This window comes from Rhodnius prolixus, unplaced genomic scaffold (assembly GCF_049639745.1).
Source record: "Rhodnius prolixus isolate KJV_2025 unplaced genomic scaffold, Rpr scaffold_6, whole genome shotgun sequence".
In the NCBI taxonomy this organism is placed as follows: domain Eukaryota; kingdom Metazoa; phylum Arthropoda; class Insecta; order Hemiptera; family Reduviidae; genus Rhodnius; species Rhodnius prolixus.
In genome coordinates this window covers 1,620,779-1,633,090 of record NW_027411634.1, presented here as the reverse complement: position 1 = coordinate 1,633,090, position 12,312 = coordinate 1,620,779, and the positions used below count along the sequence as shown (strand labels likewise).

The 12,312-nt window shown below is 33.2% G+C and overlaps 1 protein-coding gene across 5 annotated transcripts in view; it reads left to right on the top strand.

The window, feature by feature from the left end:
• Positions 1 to 4,575: 4,575 nt before the first annotated feature.
• The window catches only part of LOC141460742 (uncharacterized), a 50,684-nt gene continuing 42,947 nt past the window's right edge, over positions 4,576 to 12,312 (top strand). Inside the window, exons 1-5 of one of the 5 annotated variants that reach the window (XM_074141025.1) lie at positions 4,576 to 4,813; positions 4,893 to 5,051; positions 5,894 to 6,062; positions 6,958 to 7,044; positions 8,549 to 8,594. The gene's annotated coding sequence lies outside the window, so the exon portion shown is untranslated. Of the gene's footprint in view, positions 5,052 to 5,893; positions 6,063 to 6,957; positions 7,045 to 7,157; positions 7,264 to 7,635; positions 7,873 to 8,548; positions 8,595 to 12,312 lie in introns of those variants that run through there. The other 4 variants (XM_074141026.1, XM_074141028.1, XM_074141027.1 and 1 more) reach the window with 4 other exon arrangements.

Below are 12,312 nucleotides of genomic sequence, written 5' to 3'. Positions count from 1 at the left end.
TAGGTCGATCTATTTTGGAAAACAGAAGTAAAAAAGCACTGGAAAATGTAGAAGTTGTCACCTACTTTGAATAAATTTCTTCCTTTTCTATCTTTGTAAGTTAAAAATAAGGCTAATGCTAGATTGTACATCTTAGGTCGATCTATTTTGGAAATCGAAAGTAAAAAAGCACTGGAAAATGTAGAAATAGTCACCTAGTTTGAATAGATTTCTTCCTTTTCTGTCTTTGTAAGTTAAAAATTAGGCCTAGGCTAGATTGTGCACCTTAGGTCGATCTATTTTGGAAAACAGAAGTAAAATAGCACTGGAAAATGTAGAAATTGTCACCTACTTTGAATAGAATTCTCCTTTTTCTATCTTTGTAAGTTAAAAATAAGGCCAATGCTAGATTGTACATCTTAGGTCGATCTATTTTGGAAATCGAAAGTAAAAAAGCACTGGAAAATGTAGAAATAGTCACCTAGTTTGAATAGATTTCTTCCTTTTCTGTCTTTGTAAGTTAAAAATTAGGCCTAGGCTAGATTGTGCACCTTAGGTCGATCTATTTTGGAAAACAGAAGTAAAATAGCACTGGAAAATGTAGAAATTGTCACCTACTTTGAATAGAATTCTCCTTTTTCTATCTTTGTAAGTTAAAAATAAGGCCAATGCTAGATTGTACATCTTAGGTCGATCTATTTTGGAAATCGAAAGTAAAAAAGCACTGGAAAATGTAGAAATAGTCACCTAGTTTGAATAGATTTCTTCCTTTTCTGTCTTTGTAAGTTAAAAATTATGCCTAGGCTAGATTGTGCACCTTAGGTCGATCTATTTTGGAATAGATGAAGTAAAATAGCACTGGAAAATGTAGAAATTGTCACCTACTTTGAATAGAATTCTTCTTTTTCTGTCTTAGCAAGTTAAAAATAAGGCCTAGGCTAGATTGTACATCTTAAGTCGATCTATTTTGGAAAATCGAAGCAAAAAAGCACTGAAAAATGCAAAAATAGTCACCTAGTTTGAATAGATTTCTTCCTTTTCTGTCTTTGTAAGTTAAAAATTAGGCCTAGGCTAGATTGTGCATCTTAGGTCGATCTATTTTGGAAAATAGAAGTAAAATAGCACTGGAAAATGTAGAAATGGTCACCTAGATTGAATAGATTTCTTCCTTTTCTATCTTTGTAAGTTAAAAATAAGGCCAATGCTAGATTGTACATCTTAGGTCGATCTATTTTGGAAAATCGAAGCAAAAAAGCACTGAAAAATGCAAAAATAGTCACCTAGTTTGAATAGATTTCTTCCTTTTCTGTCTTTGTAAGTTAAAAATAAGGCCTAGGCTAGATTGTGCACCTTAGGTCGATCTATTTTGGAAAACAGAAGTAAAATAGCACTGGAAAATGTAGAAATAGTCACCTAGTTTGAATAGATTTCTTCCTTTTCTGTCTTTGTAAGTTAAAAATTAGGCCTAGGCTAGATTGTGCACCTTAGGTCGATCTATTTTGGAAAACAGAAGTAAAATAGCACTGGAAAATGTAGAAATTGTCACCTACTTTGAATAGAATTCTCCTTTTTCTATCTTTGTAAGTTAAAAATAAGGCCAATGCTAGATTGTACATCTTAGGTCGATCTATTTTGGAAATCGAAAGTAAAAAAGCACTGGAAAATGTAGAAATAGTCACCTAGTTTGAATAGATTTCTTCCTTTTCTGTCTTTGTAAGTTAAAAATTAGGCCTAGGCTAGATTGTGCACCTTAGGTCGATCTATTTTGGAAAACAGAAGTAAAATAGCACTGGAAAATGTAGAAATTGTCACCTAGTTTGAATAGATTTCTTCCTTTTCTGTCTTTGTAAGTTAAAAATTAGGCCTAGGCTAGATTGTGCACCTTAGGTCGATCTATTTTGGAAAACAGAAGTAAAATAGCACTGGAAAATGTAGAAATAGTCACCTAGTTTGAATAGATTTCTTCCTTTTCTGTCTTTGTAAGTTAAAAATTAGGCCTAGGCTAGATTGTGCACCTTAGGTCGATCTATTTTGGAAAACAGAAGTAAAATAGCACTGGAAAATGTAGAAATAGTCACCTAGTTTGAATAGATTTCTTCCTTTTCTGTCTTTGTAAGTTAAAAATTAGGCCTAGGCTAGATTGTGCACCTTAGGTCGATCTATTTTGGAAAACAGAAGTAAAATAGCACTGGAAAATGTAGAAATAGTCACCTAGTTTGAATAGATTTCTTCCTTTTCTGTCTTTGTAAGTTAAAAATTAGGCCTAGGCTAGATTGTGCATCTTAGGTCGATCTATTTTGGAATAGATGAAGTAAAAAAGCACTGGAAAATGCAGAAATAGTTACCTAGTTTGAATAGAATTCTTCTTTTTCTGTCTTAGCAAGTTAAAAATAAGGCCTAGGCTAGATTGTACATCTTAAGTCGATCTATTTTGGAAAATCGAAGCAAAAAAGCACTGAAAAATGCAAAAATAGTCACCTAGTTTGAATAGATTTCTTCCTTTTCTGTCTTTGTAAGTTAAAAATTTGGCCTAGGCTAGATTGTGCATCTTAGGTCGATCTATTTTGGAAATCGAAAGTAAAAAAGCACTGGAAAATGTAGAAATAGTCACCTAGTTTGAATAGATTTCTTCCTTTTCTGTCTTTGTAAGTTAAAAATTAGGCCTAGGCTAGATTGTGCATCTTAGGTCGATCTATTTTGGAAAACAGAAGTAAAATAGCACTGGAAAATGTAGAAATTGTCACCTACTTTGAATAGATTTCTTCCTTTTCTGTCTTAGCAAGTTAAAAATAAGGCCAATGGTAGATTGTACCTTTTAGGTCGATCTATTTTGGAATAGATGAAGTAAAAAAGCACTGGAAAATGCAGAAATAGTTACCTAGTTTGAATAGAATTCTTCTTTTTCTGTCTTAGCAAGTTAAAAATAAGGCCAATGGTAGATTGTACATCTTAGGTCGATCTATTTTGGAAATCGAAAGTAAAAAAGCACTGGAAAATGTAGAAATAGTCACCTAGTTTGAATAGATTTCTTCCTTTTCTGTCTTTGTAAGTTAAAAATTAGGCCTAGGCTAGATTGTGCACCTTAGGTCGATCTATTTTGGAAAACAGAAGTAAAATAGCACTGGAAAATGTAGAAATTGTCACCTACTTTGAATAGAATTCTCCTTTTTCTATCTTTGTAAGTTAAAAATAAGGCCAATGCTAGATTTTACATCTTAGGTCGATCTATTTTGGAAATCGAAAGTAAAAAAGCACTGGAAAATGTAGAAATAGTCACCTAGTTTGAATAGATTTCTTCCTTTTCTGTCTTTGTAAGTTAAAAATTAGGCCTAGGCTAGATTGTGCACCTTAGGTCGATCTATTTTGGAAAACAGAAGTAAAATAGCACTGGAAAATGTAGAAATTGTCACCTACTTTGAATAGAATTCTCCTTTTTCTATCTTTGTAAGTTAAAAATAAGGCCAATGCTAGATTGTACATCTTAGGTCGATCTATTTTGGAAATCGAAAGTAAAAAAGCACTGGAAAATGTAGAAATAGTCACCTAGTTTGAATAGATTTCTTCCTTTTCTGTCTTAGTAAGTTAAAAATTAGGCCTAGGCTAGATTGTGCACCTTAGGTCGATCTATTTTGGAAAACTGAAGTAAAATAGCACTGGAAAATGTAGAAATTGTCACCTACTTTGAATAGAATTCTCCTTTTTCTATCTTTGTAAGTTAAAAATAAGGCCAATGCTAGATTGTACATCTTAGGTCGATCTATTTTGGAAATCGAAAGTAAAAAAGCACTGGAAAATGCAGAAATTCTCACGTAGTTTGAATAGAATTCTTCTATTTCTGTCTTTGTAAGTTAAAAATAAGGCCTAGGCTAGATTGTGCATCTTAGGTCTTTTCTAAACTTCTATTTGCAAAATAGTCCCACCACTGCAGTGGAACGATCAGTGGCCACTTGTAAGACTATAGAACGAAGAATAATCATATTTTATGCACAAATTAAAGAATCTTTCATGCTGTTTAATTATTTTTCTGAACTAGTTCTTCCTATGTTGGCTAACCAACATTGTAATAACCACCAGTGGCCTGGAAACAGAATGGAAGTGGGAAAAAAGTTACTCTTCGAGCTTAAAGTTTGGAAATTTTTTGTTTAGAATGACTTTCTCCGAACTTGTGCAGCCAACTCTGGCAAACCAAAATTTGTCGAACTAGCAGTGAGTTGGAAATTTATAGTAGATGAAAGTAAATTCACTGTTCGTGTTGGATGTATAGGGTGTTTCCCATTTGAAATGAGTTTGGGAGGTTTTTTTCCCTTTGCGAAATGAGGAAATATGAATATCCTGCGATTTCTGCAGCCGGTACGTTTAGGCTAATTTGCAATCTTAAATTGGATTTAAGGTTGTAACAAATCTTATCACTAAAATTTTTATGACATTTGGCAGAAAATAAATAAAAATAGGTATTAATGTTGGTTATAAGTCTTTATTGATATTCAGTCTGTTTATACTCCAGATGGTAAATCTAATAAATAAAAATAAATAAAGCATTTTTTTTTCCAAAGAAGGTTAAACTTATCAGTGGTTATCTAGACTTTAAATTTTAGTGAAGACTCAGTCTCCTACCCATTTATTATTTAAAATAATTTTATTAGTAAAGATATAATTAGTTGTATGGCTATTGTATTTGTAAAATTTGTTTGATTTTTTTTTTTATTTCTTTAATAAGAATATTCATCGATAAAGATTAAGTGATTTTGTAACCCTTTGCAAAAAAAGTTACGTAGCAGTTACTCAGTTGCAGCCATATTGAATGTTGAAGTGCTTAGTTGGCGGTCATTTGGTGGTAGCATATCATTTTTGTGAAGCAAATTATGAGGTTTTTTTTTAAAAAAAAGGTTAATTTCTTTCTGAAAACATTTTAGGTTAGACGATTGTATTACAAGAATGCCTTTCATAGTTGTTTTCTAATCAGTTATGAGAATGGTTTTCAATTTACCCATTTTTATGTAAATTCTTTAATTGGTAATTTTGCAAGATGGCTGAAAGACGGACGGTTGAATTTAACCATTATTTAAAGAATGGTGAGACATTTATCATAAGTATATCAAGTTTATCTTTTTTTTTAAACAATATGAATTATCTGATAGTACATACGGTACTTCATACAAACCTTAGATCAAACATTATTTTTAATGGAAATGTTCATAGTATTCAATTGCCCAAAACATTCTGCTCTAGTGCAATTTTAATTCAATGTTTCTTTCCAAACATTAGAACAAAAGGTGAAAATTGTTTCTACTTTCTCTGCCATTAAAGATTTGGGGAAAGTTCTAATAATTTTTCTACTAATAAACAGAATTAATTATATAACCTTCACAAAATAACGTTTTAAACTTTTGCTTCAAGGCTGGATTTTAGAGCAAGTATGTGAATGAAAACTATTCTTTTTTTTAATTCATTTTATTTTCAATGGAAATAGTCACACAGGTGTCGCTAGAATGGAAAAAATATTTATAATAATGTTTGAAAGATCCACTTTTAAAGTTTTAAACATGTTTGTGAATTAAAATTATATGTTGAGTGACTTACGTACATTACATTGAAATGATACGTTTGAAGAGGTAGTCAAAGCTAGAAATCTTCATTTAGAATAATAGCAAGTTCGTCAAACGCAAATTTAAATTCAAAACCCAAACATAATAGAAATTTGGAGTTATTTTTCGTTTTTCGAAATCATTTGTACCCTCGCATACTGACCGTTTTTTAAAAATCACCTTTTTTTTATTCTAAGGGGAACATAAAACGGCTAATTTTCTGTGAAAACAGTTTCCCCTCAAAAGCAAGACATTCTTTCTTGTACCAGAAGACTAAGTAGTTGTTTTTTTTTTCTTTTATGGCTCCATCAACCTTTGACCAAGTGCAGTTTCTTTGAAAAATAGCCGGAGCTACCGAGCCTTGTTCTTCATCAAGAATCTCCTCCAGCCTTCACTGTCGCAATCAGATATTCCAGCATCTGGTCTGTCCACCTGCTTCTAGACCTCCCTTTACAACAACAATGGGTTCCAACAGGCGTGTACTACAAGATCTTAGAGGTAACAATGTCCTGTATCCTCTTTAAACATTCAGCCCAAATTAATCTATTCATTTTTTTTTATCTTCTCTTCCACTGGTACTTCTTTAAATAACTTGTAGAGTTCCATGTTATGTCGGATTTTCCAAGTGTCTCTTGAAAATACTTCTCAGTAGAGTTACCTAGTTTAGACTGGATTAACCAGCGTTTTATAAGCTGCATCAGGATAATTTTAATTAATGCTTTTGCCAGTCCATAATAGCTTCTATTTGCAAAATGTATTCTCCGATCTATTTCCTGGGATGAGTTGTTAATTTGTGTGAATATAATATGTTACGTTGCGAAAAGTAAGTTTAAAAAAAAAAAAAATTATCAAGATTTTACAATGAAACTACAATTTTACAAGTTTCACAAATTATATACTTAGAATGAAATAACTAAACGTGCCGAATATATTAATTCACTAAACGTACGCGCGTTTCCTGGAGAGACTTACATTAGGACTGGTCTAGAACCGAACTAGCACTAACATAGAAAACTAAGAACTGAATGCTGTTGCGTGTTGTGTGCTTTCATTTGGATTTTTAGAGGGATGAACCAAAAAAAGTCCCAACAGAGGGTAAGAAATAGTGAACATTTTAAATTTTAAATTCGTATTTTTAAAGTAATAAACGGAAAGATATGTTAGTGTTAACACCAAGCATTTTTCTTAACGGAAGTCTAGTACGTTTTTTTTAAAAGAGTCAAGAAACGGAAGCAAGAATTACAATGTGGAACGGATTTCTTATCTTAGTAAATAAATTGAATTCGCGTGATTTCCCTCCTCCGCTCCTCTACGATGGAAACCTCTAGGTATGGTTGAATTAACTGGTTTTTTCTTTAATTGGGTTTGTTGTTTTGTATCTCTTGTGTCACAGATTACATACCATCTTCCGGATTCTTGGCAGCCATTTACCTGTAAAGTCTCACGAGGAGTATCTCATTGATGAGTTGAGTGTTGGAAGGTAATTTTTTTGTTTTGTTTTAGTTTTAATTTTCTAACAGGTAATTGCGATTGATGTTGTCTTATTAAGGAGTGGGAGTTATATAAATGTAAGAGAAGGGCAGGTAAGATAGTTCGTTCTTTAGGGGAAGGAGGTGTATCGTGTATTACAGACATCGTATGTTCGTTTCATTTTAGTTTTACGCTGGTTACCGTTGACCACCGCTGCGCATACTATTGAGTAAGTGTTCGACATTTTTATTATAATCCATTATTATTATTATTTATATTTATAAAATAATATCCAGGTATTAGGTAATTTATTTCGTGAAGTACAGAAGTTTTCTAACCAAAGTTATGGTCTGGTTTAATTTTAAATCATTAATTGGTCCAATTATTCATAAATGTAACCTCTCAGACGGTTATAAGGATCTTCAATTTAACTCTTATCGATTATTAATTGTATTTTGTTTTCCTTTTCTGGTCAATCGATTTTTCAAGAGAACTGAAATGGTTGTAACCTTAAATAACCTCTCATAAGTTTAATACTGTTAGGTTTTTCTGTCTGTTTTTTTGTTCTTACTTTTCACGTACAATTTTCGAAATTGGAGTTTTCTCCTGATATATGTTTTTCTGAAATTATCATAATATGAGTTTCTTGCAACATTAGAAGAAATTAATGAATTCTCTTTGTTTTCTCTTTCTCTTTATTTTTGTGATTATATTTGAGTGCAATTTAACAGTTCAGAATATTTTTGTAATTTTTAATTACTAATTATTAGAGGAAGTACTGTATCGCGTCAAATTTTCTATTTTAAATTTATTCCGGAAGTATCAGTTTTCAAGACCTGTAAGTAGGTTTTTCTTTTTAGTTTTTTTTTTTTGTAAAAAATGGAAACTCCACTAAATTTCGTTTACGCATCCTCCGGGTATCCTACAGGAAGTTCTGGTGGAAAATCGCTCAACGGAAATGGCTCTAATGATTTCCTTTAAACATGGTATCAGTGGATTATATGCATGTTTTATTAATATTTTTTTATTTTTTTAAGAAAAATTTATTACCGGAAGTCTCTGGTAGGTAAAAGGGTTTTATCCCTTCTAATCTGCCATTTCTTTTTGTAGAGTGGTACGATCTTAACATTTCTGTACTTTTAATGCAAATTAAATGGATTGCACAAATCTTGAGTTAGAAGAAGATTCCTCCACCGGAAATAGCGGTTGTTTTTTTTTCTTACAATTCTTAAGATTTTCTTGAAAAGGGTTCCCATACGTGTTTTTCTCTAAAACTCTTTGATCGCTTACCTAAGTAGTTTTGTAATTTTTATTAGTTACATTTTTTCTTAGACGAATTTTGTTTAGGTCAGTTCCGAAATGGAATGAAGTTCAGCTTTTCCCTCGTAAAGTATCTTTAAGTATTGTGTACCGTTTTCAAATTCTTAATTTGAAGAAACATTTTACAACATTGAAAATTATTGCAAGTATTAAATGATTGTAATTTTTTTTTTTTTTTTTTTTTTTTTTTATAGGTGCTGGAAGGAAGTCTAATGTATTTTTGCTGTTGAAATACTTAAGGTATGTTGATAGAAACTTTGCTTAAATAAATAAATTGATGAATAACCGGAGATAATCGATATATTTAAAGAAGGTATACGATTATTTTATTGTGGAAGGTCGAAATGATTTTAGTTATGTTATTTTGTCTTATTATTTGCTATTATTACCAGGTGATTGTTTATTTTTTTTTTTTGGTCTTGCCATATGTAAGCGCCCACTTAAAACCACAGACATATTGTTGTTACTGTATTATAGTGACATAACAGTATAATATGGTAGTGTGTGTGTATAGAAGCGAGGATACACAGTTAACTGACTTATACACAGACAGGGGACAACCTTGCTAGAGGCCGGTCCCCGACTAAAATAGAAAGCGCCTTTTACTACACTAACACACTACGGTCGGGGGGGCATCTTTCTACTGTTTTCTCTTTAAGAGCCTGAGGAATCGAGTCTGTGTTACCATGGTGAGAGGCGCGCGCGCGTATTAGAGAGTGGGAGTTATGCGGAAATAGCTTCCTCTCTCTGTTATTATTACCAACCTAACTTCATATTTATTAAAAAAAATTTTTTTTTTTTTTTTTGCGGTCCACACTCTTGAAACTTACGATTTACACTTTTGAGGGTATCTAATTGTACCATATGCTTGTTTCCCCAAAATAAAATACACTGTTTCCCTAAAATCCACACTTCAGCGACATTACCTGAGAAAAAAAAAAATTCAACTGAAATACTAACCAACGCTATAAAACTTCTCGCCAGACTACTTGACAAACGTTGGAAACTTAACCTACATAACAGAAGACTCTTATATCTCTACTGTTACTGCGACCTATTTGGTCTCGGCATCGAAGTAAGGGGATCGACTAAACCTTACACAACTCACTACGCCTCCAGACATTACAGTCAAAAATACTTCGAAAACTTCTTAACGCTCCGTTCTATGTATCTAACCTCACTATCCATAATGACCTCAAAATTCCTTTCATTACAGATCTTGCTAATACTCATTTCTTCAAATTTCATTCCTCTACAGCAGCTCATCCTAACTCTTTCCTAGAACACCTATCTTCCTCCACATTACGCCAGGTAATCCTCTAAGGAGATTGAAGAGAAGATGGCCTCTCGTGATCTACTCTTATCGTGAGAGCAAAGCACGTTACTGGAGTGCACCACTGGGTGCCTTCTCCACTCATGATTTTCTTCTATTTATTTTTTCTTATACCATACTTGCTTGTTGCAACAACTGTTGCAGTGGTAAATTACAATAAAAGATTTAAAAAAAAAAACTGAAATAATAGGCCTATTTTTTTCTTCTGAATTTTAAATTTTAAGCGCGTCAATAACTGAGGTTATTGGCGCTCGGAGCTTTTTGCTTTTTACTACATAATTTAATATTATTCCTACTCGGGATTGGGATTAGACAATCCGTATTTATATCATTTAAAGTAATCGCCTATTTTTTCAGGCGGGGCTTAACGTCCAACTACCATTTACTAGGTGTCGTGGACGGAGGCGACTAGCAAACGTACTTTACTATTTCTCATTTAACCATTAAATAAAATCCAAGACCAAGACCGGGAATCGAATCCAGTACCACAATGCATATTAGCTTTGCGGGTCTCTTATTTATATCATTTAAACGGCACTTTTTGAGTATGGCTTAAATTCCTCTTCGTAAATATTGCGTTGTGAGGCCCTACACTGCAATTTTGTAGGGGAGCCTGCCTACACTTCTCTCCTTAAAGTGCATTTTAAAAGTGTTACAAAATAAATTTGAATTAAATTCGTATGCAGTTAATGTATCTAGTTTAAAAAAAAAAAAAAAGTCAATGCGTCTTATACAGTTTGTTAAAGCGTACCTAGTACTTAGATCGCACATTAGTGGCTAGCTCTATGAGTTTCCCTCACTGTAGTTTACGTCATTAAGTGTTCTTTTAACCTCAATAAAAGTCGTGTGTGTATTCGCTACAAATTTTTTATTTTTTCTCTTGATGCAATCTACATTGTTGATAATGCCTTTGATTTGTTTGTTTGCTGTTAGTGCAGACCGATTGCTACATAGGCCGTTGTTATTTTTGCCACCGAATTAAGGCCGTCTCTTTGTTTTACCTTTAAATAGCCTAACTACCCGTTTATGTAGTTGTTTTAACAATGACATGTCTCCCGTCTAATTTACCTAATTGGCACTACCTCGCACCGTCATATTGTTAATTTCAGCCGCCCTTCCCCTTTCTCTGGGAGATATCTGAAAATCCTTTTATGTCACTTTCACCTTATTGTAACGTTAACTGGGAGTATCAGCTTAATGATGGTGACGTAATAAGATAGAAATATATCTTGGTCACATTGTCCGGCCGGGGGGCACTGTTCGCTCCATTTTCAATGGGCCAGGTTGGCGGATGTGATCAGTTTTTTAGAAATTTCACGTCATAATTGTTCACGTTAATACGATAACGACCTCTCCCTTAAAATCTCTTGACAGTATACGTACATCTCCAAAGCATTCTCTCATCCAATAACGCATAGCCTCTCTTTATCCAGGCAGCTTGTTCAAGAATTAGCGTTCTTTACTGGGCTACATCCTGATGGACCACTTGGTTGAGATATTACTGATAAGTTTCATCAGAAGTTCCAGATAGTCAGAAGCCTCACTCATACTTCTTACTTTCTAGCGGTCGGTCCTGCAGCTCTTCCTGTGCCCATCCTCTTTTTAAGCAGATATACCTTATCCTCCTCATTTCAAGATCCGGGTTTTAACCTCTACTCCTTTTTTTACAATATGAAATTCTCTCAGGATTCAACGTGCCACACAGAGATCTCTCACCGGAGTTTTGCATTGCCGGAAAAAAAAAAAACAAGGACACTCTTTGCCCCCATTTCCTTTAAAAGATAGTTCTAGGACAGGGATGGCGAACCTATGACCTTTTTCAAGTTTTTCTCAAGCTTTTTCACTGACCCACAATTGCTAGGCAACCATTTGTTTGTTTACGCGGGTTGATTTAGATTTTCTAATTGTGTGGATAATTTATATTCTATCTATTTTTTTTCCAATCACGCATTGACACAAAAGCAATTTAAATGCTATCTATAACCTTTAGTTTGTGATCATTACAGTTCTAAAACGCAAATGACGACAAATGCTTTTGTAGTATTTGAAATAAAGCAAAAAGTGTTTACAAAATATCAAATAAAATGTATAATTTTACTCATATTTTGTTTGTTAAAAAAATCGACAACCCAAAGCACAAATAACCATATTTAGATTTTCCTTCAGATAAAACACACTTTTGTTCAGTTTTATGTTTGTTAAAAGAGAGACTTCCATAGCCACTTGTTTCGTCCCGTTTTACCCAGTTAAGCCAACTGAATTTTAAAGATGTTTAGTTTTGAAAATATTCAGTTTAAAATTTTTAAATTTAACTCTTGTGCCGAATGGGCATTAGTGACCCAAGAGCTAGTACTAAAAGGAAAAAGAATGAACAAAATTTGACCCACGTTTCATAAAGGTTCGCCATCCCTATTCTAGGAGAAATAACAGCTTTTCTCTTACAAGGTCCTGAGTTTTTCACCAGTAATTAATGTCTTCTCTGATCGCCAGAGTGCCAGAAGGTCTTGTGAAATGGCAAATCAGCGAATGCTGTCCAATCTGACTGGGATTAAGAATCATTTTCTCCCCTACTATTAAAGTCTCCACGGGTTAAACCTCCAGAGGCCGTTAGTGATCCCAATTGAT